At 40.7% G+C, this 16,541-nt stretch overlaps 1 protein-coding gene across 8 annotated transcripts in view; it reads left to right on the forward strand.

Annotated features, from left to right (window-relative positions):
• LOC126253151 (serine/threonine-protein kinase tousled-like 2) overlaps nucleotides 1-16,541 on the forward strand; it is a 599,627-nt gene that overhangs the window by 519,557 nt on the left and 63,529 nt on the right. The window contains exon 1 of one of the 8 annotated variants that reach the window (XM_049954307.1): nucleotides 3,141-3,190. The exons of 6 other annotated variants lie outside the window; for them this stretch is intronic. The gene's annotated coding sequence lies outside the window, so the exon portion shown is untranslated. Of the gene's footprint in view, nucleotides 1-3,140; nucleotides 3,191-15,092; nucleotides 15,322-16,541 lie in introns of those variants that run through there. One more of the 8 variants, XM_049954306.1, reaches the window with a different exon arrangement.

A 16,541-nucleotide genomic window follows, 5' to 3' on the forward strand; every position in this document is an offset into this window, starting at 1 on the left:
TTGGTTGGTTTGGGGAAGGAGACCAGACAGCGTGGTCATCGGTCTCATCGGATTAGGGAAGGAAGTCGGCCGTGCCCTTTCAGAGGAACCATCCCGGCATTTGCCTGGAGTGATTTAGGGAAATCACGGAAAACCAATATCAGGATGGCCGGACGCGGGATTGAACCGTCGTCCTCCTGAATGCGAGTCCAGTGCTCCTGTTGTGATCTTTCCTTCTCATATTGTATAAGTTCGTTAAAGGCAGATACTATTTTATCGACGATTTACCTGAAAGTAGCTGGTTCTGGACTTTGCAGTCATAAAACCAACGAAATTATTACTTCCCTTCAGTGTCTTGTCTGTATAGATGGTAACACCTTTCTGTGAATCTTTGGTGCTGACGTGCACCGACATTTGTTGAGGAATTTGCTCGCGGCTTGTTGGCGTAGTAAAGTATCACGGTAGTAATTCTGAAACATAAGGAAATTGATTTCATAATAAAAGACAAATCAGCTGCTCTTCATAACATTAACGTAGTGCTTATCGTTACGTAGCTACATTATATGATGCATTTCTTTTTGGCCGGCCTTTGGTAATTGCAGGCAACACAATCCATAATCCGATGGGACCGATGACCTCGCTGTTTGGTCCCCCCTCTCCCCTCCAAATCAACACTGCGGCTAGAGAGATTTCGTCTTCATTGGAACATTAGCCCTCTTTTAGGCATAGTAGTTGTGATGTTATCTGTGTAACTGCACAATTCATTGATGTATGTCGATACGACAACAGGAAACACACCGAGCGACGTGGCGCAGTGGTTAGAACACTGGACTCGCATTCTGGAGGACGACGTATCAAACCTGCGTCCGGCCAGTCCTTACTTAGGTTTTACGTTATTCCCCTAAATAGCTTCAGGCAAATGCTGGGATTGTTGTTTTGAAAGGGCACGGCCGACTTCCTTCCCCATCCTTCCATAATCCGATGGGACCGATGACCTCGCTGTTTGGTCCCCCCTCTCCCCTCCAAATCAACACTGCGGCTAGAGAGATTTCGTCTTCATTGGAACATTAGCCCTCTTTTAGGCATAGTAGTTGTGATGTTATCTGTGTAACTGCTTAATTCATTGATGTATCTTACATTCAAATATCTCCTTCATTAATGACTCGTAATTTTCCTTAGACTGTCGCGATCTTTCATATCCTGTTTTTTCTCTTTCGTGGCCACATATAAATATTCTGTGGCATACATTAATGCTTCCTCTTTATTTGTTGTATAGTCGGATATTGTGATTGGCCTATTACACAGTTCTAAAATTCCCTGTTCTTGCTGCACCTCGTTCCTCGTTTATAAATAACTTAAATTACTATCAAAATTGAGTGACACTGTTTTTAATTTACATCCATCTCGTTAAAACAGTCTGTTGGTTTATGCCGTTACGATCTGAGAACGGTTCACACAGCCGCTTATACCTCGCCCCTACAGTTCAATGTGAAAACCCAAATACGGTGTAAGTAGACTTAATCTAAGTGTGTGAAATCTTATGGGACTTAACTGCTAAGGTCATCAGTCCCTAAGCTTACACACTACTTAATCTAAATTATCCGAAGGACAAACACACACACCCATGCCCGAGAGAGGACTCGAATCTCCGCCGGGACCAGCCGCACAGTCCATGACTGCAGCGCCTAAGACCGCTCGGCTAATCCCGCGCGGCAAGTAGACTTACACAGTGCGCTTAACGTTGTTTGAACTGCCACAAAAAAGTTGGGAATCTTAGGCTTCTTATTTTGACTTCCAATAAGGTATTGAGCAAATGCGCTTAAATTGTTCGGAAAGGGTCTAGTTGTATATCCTGCCTGGACTTCGGACTTCAGACGTTTATATCTGGCGCCACAACGTTCAACCCTTACGACATGGCCCCTTATATCGCAACTGGTCTACGCTGATGCGTGTCGCTCTAGTTGTAATACTGGATTACAATAAGAAATAAGGTTTATTAATTTCTCTCTTGTACCTATTGTTATGCAAGAATTGAATTTATAAATTTAAAGACACAACCTAGAATTCTAATCACTCCTTTGTATCCGAGAGCACCGATACCACCCTTAATTACTTTTGAACATGAGTAAAGTCTAATATGGTTTGAATATCTACGAGGACACGAGTATAAGCCACGTAAGTATAGACATATGCAATAATTGTTTCATGTCGGCGAATTCTGAAAGTCAGTGTGTTCAATCGTTTCTTTGATTCTTTGCGCTGCATGTTTAGTACTGCGCTATGTGGTTGTGATTGCGTAGATTATATTACTTGCGCTAAGCGGGACATGAAAGAAAATTATTCAGAGCAGTCATTGAAAAGGATAGCTATTACTGCGAGTTAGAATAAAACAAGAGTAGTTCATGTGGTAAGTGGATTTCATCACACCATTCTTGAAATTGTTTCTATAACGGAGAAGAAATAAGTATAATTTACTGTTTCAGTTGCTGCGTTTTACGTAAATAAATGGAAATTCTTATACTATCACTTGGTTCTGACATTTAGCACACCTGTATAAGGCTGGAAGTGTACCGCGATTGAAATTCTACTGTAACTGCAGTCCCCTTCCGTAACTGACTTGGTTATTGCGTAGGAGACGAATGGAAAGAGGGTACATCTCTCTCCAATTGGATCCTATCCTCTGTAGACAGTAAGCTGTGCAAACGAACTTTTGAGTTCATGCCAGCTGCACTTCATTCTAAATAGTTTATGTTTAACCACCAAGATGAGCGTAAGTAGCGCTGCTGCGAATATGCCTTTCTCTCAGCGCATACGCTAGTAGTTATTGGCTTCACAAACACGAGCTAGCCTCTTTCGTGACAGGACAAGAGATATTTTATTACGTGTTGTGTTGGGACGACTGGGCTACCTGCTTCTTGTAAGGAAAGCGACAGGACTGCCCCTTCACTGTTAAAGCTGAGCGGAAAGAAGATGGTCTGACGCCCCGAACTAACTTGCAGAGCAGGAAAACCGCGCTGTTGTCTTTGCTATGAGGTTGCGTAATGGTTCGCTATTCGCATGCGGTTTCTCGTTTACGTAACTACAGTGTTGCGCCTCGAGGATCGGCTGGCCGCTAAAAAAGCAGTGCTTGTGCGCCGGTTGAACGTGTCCGCAGTGATGCTGTTTATGTACACCGAACAGTTTTCTGGCCACGAAGAGCTACACTCAGTAGGTCAGTAAGTAGAATCTTCGGTACAGCTTCTCCTCTGATAAAGCTATCACGTGATAACCTTTTGCGCAGTAGTCTTGGGCAGCTTTCTGATGAGAATCAAACAGAAAGGGAATATAATTAAATAGGGACTTCCAGTCCATACACCACACTCTGCTATCGAAACCAGTAAGGCTGATTTATTAATATAGTTAGCTTGTGCTCACTATCGCATAATAGAGTATTTACGACTGGATTTTCATCTTCTGATGTGCAGAACGTTTAGATAATTGGTGCAGTCGCTTGATAGCGAAGATCGTAAACGATGATCCAATTCCTATCTCCTGCATTACCTTATCCGACCAGGCTGTCGAAGCACTCGCAGTACCACCACCAGAAAAAAACTATAGGCTATATGAAAACCATTCTGTACGCATTATCCTCTCTTCCATAGGAAGAAGACTCGCACCTTCGTAAGAGAGGCTGTGCGAAGCAAGCTGAGGATGGGGCCCTGTGATGAGTTCGAACAGCTCATTTGGACCAGTGTAGGCCGCGAAATACCGAGATAAGGCGCCAAAATCACTGCCCTGGGTCAAATTTGTAATGTCGTTTAACTTGAGCGAACACTCCTTAAGTGAGTAGATTTTAATGTTTTTGTGAAAGCTGTTCATCAACTGTCAAATGAATTATTCCGAGAATTGTTCATTGCGGAGAGCATATAACATTTTCCACTGTAGATATGGACGTTCATCTGCCACAGGAAGCATAGACTTCCAGGTCATCACTGAACATCTAGACGTCCTGCTACATTCAATCTTTATTTAATTTTAGATTTTCTCCCGCTACACGGTAACGGTTATGTGGCACTTATCATTCAAGCTAGTTTATTAGCAAAGGGAAAGCAAAATCTTTTTAATATCGCTGCGCGTATCACGCTTGAAACTAACCAGATGGTTCTGATACAAATATAACACGATAAATAAAATAACTGACTTGCAAAAGAATGCACTGCATCAGTACGATGTGGCCGAAGTATTCCAAACACGGGATAACATGATGTGAAGGGACTTTTCTTATTCTCTTTCTAAACAGAACAATATATTCCAAGACAATTCATTCACATAGTTCTCATCTTCCTGTTGAACTGAGTGATCCTGCACTGACATCATTCGAATTTCAGCGGACATACAGAGCACGGTACTCTAGCATACGTCTATGACTACGTTTACATGGCGACACATCTTCCGGAAGACGGTAATCGAATTTTGGAAACCGTTTTTCGCTTTCGTGTTTACATGTCAGGATTTCCTAGCGCAGTTAAATATGACGTCCGAAAAACAGCTTTTTCAGCTTCTGATTTAGTTAGTACAATCACTATTTCTCTTCAATTAGATATGAAGAGTGGTAGACAGCATCATGCTCAGTCTAATATTTCTGCTTCTCCTTCACTGCACAAGGAGTCACTCCTTCCAAGCAGCGAGACCGCGAAATGCGGAGCTCAGTGTAAATTGACCGTTTCTGATAACTAGTCCCACTTCGCTCTTATTTTTACCCGGGCATCTAGCTGTATTAGCGATGGGTTTCTAAGAAATAAGAACTCAATACTGGTAGTTATTTGCCGTTAAAGTGAGCTTTGCCTCGTCTTCTTAGCAGGTGCGTTTTTTTTTGTAATATATATATATATATCTCCCCCCTTTGGTGGTGGTGACAGTATTGAGTACCATACCTCGTGAAGTAGAAGCAGTGAAGTGGTCCGGATTCTTAAGGGGCTCCGGAAAGGCTCAAAATCATGAAAAGTTCAATTTTTACTTTTTTGCGTTTTCTGAATCTGCAGACTATTACCTTTTAATAGATATATAATTTATTCAATTCCGAAGACTACAACTATTTTTAAATTTTTTTTGAAATGTGTTCTACATGGGCGTGACCCACTGTGGCGCTGTTAAACTGCTGTCAAATGGTGTTATTATTAACGTCCGTGTTCTTCAGGTACATTTTAGTGATGTGAGATAAAGTATGTGTTGTGGCTAACCTGTGATGGTTCAATATATATCGTTTGTGTGATTGTCGATTGTTTCGGGTTTATTTACTCTGTCGTTATCTCGAAAATATTCGTAATTAATTCTGTTTCTTGAGTCTCTGTTTTGTTGAAGTATAATAATGAGTAAAAGTAAAGTTATTAGAAATCCTCTGAAGGCTTTTAAGAAAAGGAGAAATGTTGGAAAGCCAAAGGTATGTGTTATTACTGTAAACAATAAAGACGATAACCAAGTGAGTGAACCTAACCTCTCAAGTACACCTGCCCATAGCAGTCAAAGTGGGAAAGAAAATACTTCACAGAAGCAGCTTGGTTCAATGAGTGAAAACTGTGAATGTTTTATGGGCGAATCGGATGTGAATGAAATATTTGATATGTGGGTTCTCAAAGGAATTTTTTCAAGCTGTGTAAGATGTATTCATTGTAGTGAAGTTGGTCTGGAACTCTCCATAATAAAGCACGTAGGACTTGCTAGTGAAATACAACTGAAATGTGATAAGTGTTCATACATGACCACCTTTTGGAACAGTGTTGCAGTAACTGCAACTGAAGAAAATGGTAGCAAAATCTACGAACACAACATTAGATTTGTTTCTTCCTTGCATTCAGTTGGTAAGGGTGCTACTGCAGGTGCAATTTTCTGTGGCATCATGAATCTTCCAAATCCCCCAACCAAGTTTACGACCTATAGTAAATTAATAGGGTCTAAAGTAGAAGATGTCTGTATAGAATCTATGAAGAACGCCGTGGAAGAGGCAGTAATGGAAAATAATGGTAACAGAGATTTGACTGCAGCGTTCGATGGTACCTGGCATAAACGGGGACAACACATCTCTTCATGGCGTAGTATCTGCCACCAGTATGTATACAGGGAAAGTTTTAGATGTAGCAGTAATATCAAAGTATTGTAGATGTCCACAAAAATATAAAGGTACACATGAAAATAATTGCAAAGCTAACTATAGTGGCAGTAGTGGAGGAATGGAAGTGGCTGGTGTTGCCAGTATATTCCAGCGTTCTGAGGCGTGTGATAAAGTGCGATATGTTAATTACCTTGGTGACGGTGATTCTAAAAGTTTCAAACATGTTCAAGGACTGAAGCCCTATGGTGATGATGTTGTAGTGCAGAAATTTGAGTGTATTGGACACGTACAGAAGCGAATGGGAACAAGACTTCGGCGACTGAAAGCTTCGTACATAAAACAAAAACTCTGTGATGGTAAAGGGTTGGATGGGAAGGGAAGGTTAACTGACAGTGTAATTGACAAAATACAGAACTATTATGGAATGGCTATTAGGCAAAATACACAAAGTGTCGACGAAATGAAGAAGGCTGTTTGGGCTCGTTTTTTTTTCATACTTCTTCAACCGATGAAAATCCCCAACATAGCTTGTGTCCCAAAGAAGAAGACAGTTGGTGTAAATATAACAAAGGATTGCTAACTGGTGAAGTGTACACTCATAAGCATAGTCTGCCTCATGCAATAATGGTGATAAAACCTATTTTCAGAGACTTAGCAGCACCTGAACTGTTGAAAAAGTGTATTCACGGAAAAACTCAAAACCCCAATGAAAGTGTAAATAGTGTTATATGGTCGAGAATCCCCAAGACTGTATTTGTTGGAATAGAAACACTTCACTTTGGTGTGTATGATGCTGTTGCGACTTTCAATGATGGCAACATTGTAAGGTGCAAGGTATTTAGAAATATGGGAATGAAGATAGGTTCTAACATGGTACGAGCGATGCTTGCTTTAGACAAGGAACGCCTTCGGGCTGCAGACAGGGCTGTAAAGAGTCTAGAAATACAAGCAAGAGTAAACAGGAGGAGGAACAAGAGGAAGCTGGAGGAGGAGTTTGCAGAGGATGAAGATAATCCATCCTATGGACCTGGAATGCACTAAAAAGTTAATCCAATCTTTGTCGCTCGATTCCCAAAACTTTTATTTTCTCATACTAATTACATGTTTTCTAAGTATCTTCCAAACATATTTGTTTCAAACTTTCAGTAAATGTTACACAGTACCTTCTGCATAATTTAACACAGCTTTTTTTCCAAAAAACTGTATTTTTGAATATATAAATAAAAAATTGCAAAAAATGTTGTGAATTTTCATTACAATTGAAAAAAAATCATCTTTAATAACTGAACTAAAATTTTGTAAAATCCCTGTGTTGTAGCCCATATTCCAATAAATAATCTGTAAAAAGTTCAACTTCCTACCTCAAATACTTTGTGAGGAAAGATGTAATTTATAAGCGTTATTTTAACATTGCAAGTATAGGGCGTTCCGGAGCCCCTTAAGTGAAATGAAGTGCTGGTGTAAACACTCCTTGGAATTAGTCACTGAAGTGGCGAAAAGATCGACCTCAGTTCACCGCCTGCTTTTGATATTATGTTAAGATTTGAAGCCCATTTAGTGAAGCAGTAGACAAAGAGCACTAGCAGGAACTCTTTACGTTGGGGAAGATGAAAGGTAGCTGTAACGACTTTGTGGGACAGGATAGTAACCCTTGTTCCTTACCAGTACGAACACTACGTATTGTCAGCACCTAGCTCATGCTGGATGCCGAATCGGCGAGTAATGGCTATAAACACCATTTGATGTGCTAAGTGTGATCAGAATGTTTGGGGCTAAATACGTGAACGCATTTTTAAATTTCTGCAGAACTGTCACAATAATTCTGGTATATCCCTAGGAATACTTTACCAGTTGTCACAGAAGTGTACTTGGTGCCAACTGATAAATGTTGTGTATATGCTTGGCACTTTTAGCAAGTGCTGAAAAAGTCAAATTAAAAATTGACTTCTTTTCCGAAAACTAATTCATTCTAGGACGACCGCCGATGATTAAATGTTAGGAAACTTCAGCTTCTTATGGTTTCGTTTACGATTTCAGACAATTTGGTTGTGTGTCTCCTTAAATAGCTTTCGAACGCTAGCTTTCACAGCCTCGGATTCTGAAATATTACACTCTTTCTATACATTAGAGTCTTTATCAATCTCAAATTATGGCTGTAGGTTACTTACTAGACGTTTGTGGCATCAGGACGATGCAGAAAATTGTTGTTTCCATTGAAAAGAAGTGGGGAGGAAATGTCACAGTATTTCGTATCAGAGCATATGAAGTCTCATACGAAACATAGATTATGAAACATAGATTATATGTTGTCACTGTAGATGTTGATATTTTGCTGTCCATTGACTGCATTATGCTTGGGGATGGGAGAGGGCTATTTTTGTGTGTTTGAAAGTAATGTAATGTTGAATAATATACAGGGTTATTACAAATGATTGAAGCGATTTCACAGCTCTACAACAACTTTATTATTTGAGATATTTTCACAATGCTTTGCACACACATACAAAAACTCAGTTTTTTTAGGCATTTACAAATGTTCGATATGTGCCCCTTTAGTGATTCGGCAGACATCAAGCCGATAATCAAATTCTTCCCACACTCGGCGCAGCATGTCCCCATCAATGAGTTCGAAAGCATCGTTGATGCGAGCTCGCAGTTCTGGCACGTTTCTTGGTAGAGGAGGTTTAAACACTTCACCATTAAGAAAAAAAATGTTGCTTCATCACTGAAAACAAGCTTCGCACTGAACGCATCCTCTTCCATGAGCTGTTGCAACCGCGCCGAAAATTCAAAGCGTTTGACTTTGTCATAGGGTGTCAGGGCTAGTTGCAATTGTAAACGGTAAGGCTTCTGCTTTAGCCTTTTCCATAAGATTTTCCAAACCGTCGGCTGTGGTACGTTTAGCTTCCTCGGGCTACGCGTGAAACTTACCCGCATGCGTTCAACCGTTTCTTCGCTCACTGCAGGCCGACCCGTTGATTTCCCCTTACAGAGGCATCCAGAAGCTTTAAACTGCGCATACCATCGCCGAATGGAGTTATCAGTTGGTGGATCTTTGTTGAACTTCGTCCTGAAGTGTCGTTGTACTGTTATGACTGACTAATGTGAGTGCATTTCAAGCACGACATACGCTTTCTCGGCTCCTGTCGCCATTTTGTCTCACTGCACTCTCGAGCGCTCTGGCAGCAGAAACCTGAAGTGCGGCTTCAGCCGAACAAAACTTTATGAGTTTTTCTACGTATCTGTAGTGTGTCGTGACCATATGTCAATGAATGGAGCTACAGTGAATTTACGAAATCGCTTCAATCATTTGTAATAGCCCTGTATATTATGTGATAAAAATTGAGCGGGTATGCCAGAAATTTCCAAAAGAGTGACACATACGTCATTCGTGTCAATGCCAATGAAGTACAGAGCTATTACTCGAAGTTTTCTCGAATCGTTTCAGTGACTAAAGCCATCGTCACACGAGGGACGAGGGAGCTAAATGACAGCACACGGAACGAGCTAGTTAACGTGATTTTGTGCTCTAGCGCTCTCCAGCGGCAGTTGTCTATCTTTATTTGGCTTTCAAATCATACAGTTCGTTTACGGAAATGGACGCACGTGAAATTCCTACTTTAGATCTATTAAACGCATATTTCCTCCCTTGTCCATGTGCTGGTCATGCTCTCTTTGTAGTATACATAAATAAAAACATCAGCATCCATGAACACGTAATACGATAAAAAGTAACATGTTCAGTCAGTAAAAGTTCACAAAATCAAACAAACTCACTCCTCGCGAAGTGTGCTCTCACAATTATATATATTACAGAAATTATTTCTGTTAATTTAGTGAGAAAGTCTCATTACTTTTTAGAAAAAGGCGAAGATGAAAAAATTGGTTACAGCAGGACACGAACCCGCTACTCACCATTTTGTAACGTGGCAAGCGTACCAATTACGCTATGGTAATGTTCTAAAATCAGCGACCTTACATTTTGTTTTTCGGTCTTATAAAGGATTTAATCGCCTCTGTGTTATTGACATTTAATTACAACAAATCCCACAAAGAACACCACTTCTTGACGAATCTTCGGTGTTCTGTTGCTTTGAAACGGTATATTTTACAACACCCGTTTTATGGTATAACACCAAGGTAATTAAATATGAAAATTCTGTAACGACCACGGTGACATTTTCCGTTATTTCATTACAACAAATCGTACTAATAACGACGCGTTCTCGAGAGATTTAATGTTCTGGTGCTTAGAAATAGCACGTATTCATAGGATGTAAGTTGTAACGTAAAACCTACCGAATATGGAATTCAGCTGAACACAACAAATACAGTCTGTGGTCTCATAAGTTCTTCTTGTGACACTGAGTGCATTCTTGCTTCTTATTGGTTCTTCTTTACGCGGCGTGACGAAATGACTCCTCAACTTGAAGTAGCAGGAAGTGAATCACAAAACTCGTAGAGCGCCACGTCGGCGTTAGCCAGTTCTTCCCGTTTGAAGCCGGACTAACGCTTGTTTCTCGGTCATACAATTTGAGGCACCAAGTTGAGAGTGCTTTTGGGTCGTCTTTGAGGAATCGCCAGACACAACGTGAATTGGAGGAACTGTTTGCAGTGCAGTCGTTGTCTCGTGTTTTCTATTGTTGGTGAAGTGTCATTAGCAAAAACAAGCGCCTCGGTTGTTCCATTTGTTTGCTGTGCACGTTTTTGCCGAGATTCATGTAAGTGGGCGAACCATCGTGCATATATCCTAAAATCCGCATTCCCATACTTAACAGCCAATATCTGTGAATTTCGGATGACACTTTACTTCCTAATATTTGAGTTTCGATTACAGACGACTAACATTAGCTCAAATTCTTATCACGTAGCGGAAGTATCCACCATACCTGTACATGATGTACCAGATTAAAATCTGACCAACATATCTTGTAATAATAGCTGGAATGCGCCAGTTAATAGGCTACATTGCCAAGTGTGTGTGTAGGGTACGTCACAATTCCTGTTACTGGGTTCTTGACGTTGTGAAAGGAACGTGGTAGACAAGGAACACTTGCCCGGGAAAGTACCATTTTGAGTATAAAATAAGACGAAAGATAGGATCAGCTTCAAATCTTCCGCATCGCGGTACACACAGTTGTGATCACCAGTTCACATACCATTTTCGTCCGACTACAACGGCTGCAAAAAACTGGCACGTTCGCAAGTAGGAGGGTTAACTGTGTTGCTCCATGGACGCGCCGCACTCTGGTTTTAAAAAGATACTCCCTTCGTCACGTAGAAGAGAAACCGGCGACGAATTTTGGAAAAGTTACCCAGGGTTCCAGTGTCGCCCGTAGAGCGTACAGGTCAGAGCTTATCGTCTCCCCTGTGTGCGTATCATGAAACAGATGATTTGAAAGTGATTCAATCTCCAAACTATTTTACATCCAAATTGTACATTTCCGGAGATAGGTTCCTTATCAAAACTTCATCTAGCAAGTCGTGTGTACAACGCCTAGAAGATTGGAATAGGAATTGTGAAACACCCTGTGTAGAGACCTATTATTGAAATGGTCCTTGTATTTATAAAATCCATTGTAGGGTTTCTTTTAGATTATTCGAGAACTGAAAACTAATATTTCGTTTGTATCGTGAATCGACGTGTCTCCGGGGGGAGGGAGGGATCGTGTAAGAATAACGCTTTCCCGAAATGTATTTCTTTAGCTAAGCGTTTTAAAATATTTTTGGATATATATGCAGTCTGCTGTGCCGTTCACGTAAAAACTTAATGGCCTATGTTGCCAGGAATGCATTATGGAAAAGTTATGTGGGTGATCTTTTTGTTCTGATTTGCTACACTCGTCTGTAGTCCAGTTATGACGAAGCGATTTGTATACAAATTAAGAATTTTTCCTTCTGACATTACTTCTGTATCAATCTTGAAGTTACACGGTAAGTATGTCACCGCTAAAATGAGACTCAGAACGTCGAATGAGTCCTGCTGTGAGATGTTTTTCAGCCAGACTATATCTTCGTTACGACAACGCAATGCTGAAGTAGCCGCTTGCCGCAGTGACGTTTTATCAGTTGACGCATACTCTCCAAACATGCGTTCGTGTGGAGGTGCTAGTAGTTGTGTGTGCCTCAGTAAGAATAGCTCCTTATGCCTTTCGGAGAAACGGGTATGTCAGTCTAATCTTTTTGGTGGAAATTATACTTTTTTTCGTGGCGTATGTTTCTCCTATGCGAAAGACTAGGTTGTTTACCTATCTTCGCATGTTTCCTGTTTTTATTTCAGTCTACCAGATACTGTTAGATTTTTCTTAGAGTCCATGGGGGCTAAGAACTTTGCGAACGTCAAAACCACCGTTCTGCTTATACTGTAAATCTTTTGGCTATCACGATTGGCCACTGAGAATTTTCAAGTGACACATGTTCACTTAAGATTTTGTGTGTAAAAAGACATTTTTGTACGTGGACGGTCTTTGAACATACCAATCATTGAACGAATTGATAACTGAAGAAGCTGCCAAACACACTACCATGCAATTGAAGCACGCTACTTCATCAGTGGAAGAGAGACGTGCTTTACCCTGTTTGCGTGTTCTACCGTGTTTTGTATGATTATCGCAGTGATGTAATAGGCTTCTTTATGTATCAGCTCTTCCGATGATTTATATCTTTGGTATGTTTAAAAACTGTCCACATATACAAAAGCTCATGACGCACGTAATCTGAAGTGAAGCTGTGTCATATGAAAATGGTTTGTCGTGATACCGGTAAATTTTAATTTTCGACAAATTAATGAAGTGTCCTAGTGGAAACACTTGTTTTAAGCTTTTCTGTCCATTATGTACCCGAACAACTGTGTCAAGCGCATGTTCAATGCTAACAATAACCAGCAGTTTCGATGCGACGTGTTATTTCTGTAGCCTTAGCAAGTGAGAGAGCACCATCCTTCATTTGTCGGTTTCTGGCTCAGATAACAATTGCGAGGAAATCCTTGAGAGCGACACAGTTTACGATAAGGGAGCGTGCCGTCTAGTGCCTACGTTCAGGCTGCCAAGCAGATAAAAACTGCGGCTTTCTGAACTGAGAGCTTAGTCAGCGTTGCTAAAGTGTAAAACTGCCCCTTAAATGTTCAGACGCATGCCTTGTTATGAAGTATTCTTCCAATGCACAGAAACGTTGATAACTCAATAGATGATTTTTCGAAATTCTATTGGGTAGCAAAGCCCTTACTGAGATCGAACGCAACGCAGTTAGCAGTTGTTTTTTTAATATGTATTTCTCCCTCCCCCTCTCTCCCTCTCCCTCCCCCTCTCTCCCTCTCCCTCCCTCCCTCCCTCCCTCCCCCTCCCCTCCTTCTTCACGAGCACGCGCGCTGTTTTGTGTGTGTGTGTGTGTGTGTGTGTGTGTGCTTCTGAGCGGAAAGATTTTAGACTCTCAAATTTATATTGCAAGTAAGCTTTGCACCCTGATGTTGTGTATTAAATGAATACTGGAATCGCCTTGTTATACTCTGTAAACCCTGGAAGTTTAAATGATCAGGATTTAACCACTTTTGCTGTTCACGGCCGCTGAATGTTAACGGAACATATTTTTTTATTTTTTCGTTTTTCTTATTTCTTTTCCCAAATCTACATGTTTTGTCTATGATAAAATACTCTGTAGGTCATAGTTCATTACAAAAAAACCTCGTCATTAAGAATACTTGAACTATTCCCTCTTGCATTGATGTTTTCTTTTACAGAGCTAAACTACAACAGTGCATTGAACAGCAACTTGTAACTAACCGAAAAATGTCGAAAGTGACAAAAATTAAACTTAACTCTATGAAAAAATTGAATATTAATCAAAGCTCAAGTGGGCTCAGTCCAAGCTCGTAGTTTATAATTGTGAGAAGTGAAACGGAAGTTAAATTTTATAATCAAAGGAAGTTCTTGAAACTGCGAGTGCAGAATGGAGTTTCGTTTCCAGGCAGCGGGAGGAATGAGAAGTTTTATTCTCCCCCCCCCCCCTGGGTAAAGTTGCTGGTGGAACAGATTTGAATGGAAGAAATCCGGGGACATCGAAAGGCCAGAAGTCATATCCAGTTACATTCATAGGTTGGATATGAAGATACGCGACGAACTGTACGAAAATCCTCAACAGGAACAACGAAATGGATTATGTGTGGGTGCTAGCCAAGAACGATGTAAAAAAAAAAAGCGTACTACTTCCGATTACGTAGAGCGGAGTTTCTGTCAACAGGATTTTGAAGACCGTTACTTTGTTTGCCCGCATGATAGAATACCGCAAATAAAATAAACCAGCGTATGTCACGGGATAGTAACGAGGAAACGAATATTCTTATTTAGTTTCTTTATGTAAAAGGTACGTAATGCAATAGTGTAGTGTCACAACAAGGTTCTTCGTGATCAAAGCAAGCGGAGTTATTTTTTATTGTAACAATGATACTGTAGTTTTTACTTTTCCAGATTGCGATGTTTAACGCTCCTTCACCGAAAAAGTATGTTCGCGTTAAAACATAATAATTGAAAAATGCGAAGAAATTGTGGCACAGAGAATATAACAACTAAAAGTTGCCCACTCGTAACAATTACTTTACGCATAGTCATCTGGTTATTAAATTCAGAAAATAATTTAACATTTGCCGTAGCTTTTGTGTCATTCAGAGTAGCCGTATGCCAAGAAATGTTTAGATAGCCTCAGAAAAAAACAAAAAACAAAAAAGGAACAGTAATGACCTAATGGGCTATTGATGTGAAAAAAGCTTATGTATATGCCACTTAGATTTATCATAAAAAAGAAAAGAGGAGAAACACTAACTTGAAGAGTAACTGCCATTTCACAAGCAAACTAGATGCATAAGACTATAGGAATATAATTTATATGTTATTCGGCTGCGTCGTGCTTAGATGAAAGTTTTGAATGCAGGCAGGCCATCTGTTGGCGACACTGCAAGCTGCCAAGGCCGCTCAGCAGTTGCCCACGCCGTATCATCACACAGCTGGTTTTGGAGCAGTCGTGACAAACCGCCGTGGAGTGGGGGAGTAAGGAAAAGAGGAGAGCGTTTAAGATGGTGAATGAAGTTAGAGATTGCGGTCGTGCTACGGACTATGGCATCAAGTGAAAGAAGACCTCGAAGAAGAGAGAGTTAACGAGCGGGGCCAGTGCGACGTAAAGTATATGAGAAGACTGTCCGGAAGCCAAACTCACATTTCGTAAATCGCCATTTGACTACGAGACGACCAATATTTTCCTGGAAGGTTCGTGCTTTTCTTTCTGGTTATCTGCCTCCGGCCACACTACTTGACAATCTACCCCAGCTCTTCCTTGTATTAACTGAGAATGCTTTTGTGAAAGTGTCGGAGGTCACTGCGTGTTTTACAGGATTTGTCGCCTTTCTGTGCAGCTTATTACTTCCTTGCATGTTGTTAGTGGCAACATTGCGCGAAAAGACGGTGAGCGGAGGGGGGTAGAGGAAGCAGGCTCGGTTGGATGACTGCTAGTGATCTCTCCTTTGCTAAGATGCGACTGGGAAGAGATACAAGCCTTGCAAGTTTGATCTGTTTACCATTCCTTGTGATCAAGAAGTTAATGTTTCCTTGGCTCTATATAATATACTGTAACGTCCGGGAGTATATAGCGGTTTTTGCTGCTCAGATGGTTCAAATTGTGGCTTAAGTGCCACCAACAGTAGTATATAAAGATCACACAAATTCACGCTTCACGAACAAATATGGGACATAGTTCCAACGGGGAAAAGACTGCGCGTTTTGCAAATGCTTTTGTTTTTAATAATTTCAAATACTGCAATCTGGACAAAACATTCGAAGTGTTAGTAATCTTACCAGTTAAACTTCTGCGAATGAAATCGATGTATATCCGGACTTCTGCGCCAATGCAGTTTAATAAAGAACTACCTTCAGCTGTGGCAATACAGCGTCTTGTTGCTCAGAGATCGCCTGCAAACTGTTTTCTGCGCCGAATCTGGCACGCTGACTGGCGTGAGATGTCTGTCTCACAGTCAGCATCTTCGACGTAACGTTGGTATCGCGCCGCGGTAGTAAACATCAGCTGTATGCAATGGATAAATGATAAGCCATCTTGCTCCACTCCGGAAGCTCGTCTCCATGTGTTTCACTGACATCAAGCGAAAAATAGTGAAGAATACATGCATTACTTTGACACACAGGAGATAGGTCATTAAAATAAGTACGATGTTGCTTGTTGGTTAAAATGCGGAGTAACTTATTCCTGATAGGGATTACCGGTATACATATTGATATGGACATTGTTACTTAAAACTTAATAGCGTATTAAGTTTCCCATTCGCACAGGTAGGTCAGAGGCATGCAAATGACTTGCTGACAGATTCCGACTAGCAAGAAATATGAAGACAAGTAACATTACGTTCACGTACAACAAAAAAAGTGTAGTCGCATGACACTGATTTACCGACATCGTCCATGTTGGCATTTTTGCG

Source organism: Schistocerca nitens, chromosome 4 (genome assembly GCF_023898315.1).
Source record: "Schistocerca nitens isolate TAMUIC-IGC-003100 chromosome 4, iqSchNite1.1, whole genome shotgun sequence".
NCBI lineage: Eukaryota > Metazoa > Arthropoda > Insecta > Orthoptera > Acrididae > Schistocerca > Schistocerca nitens.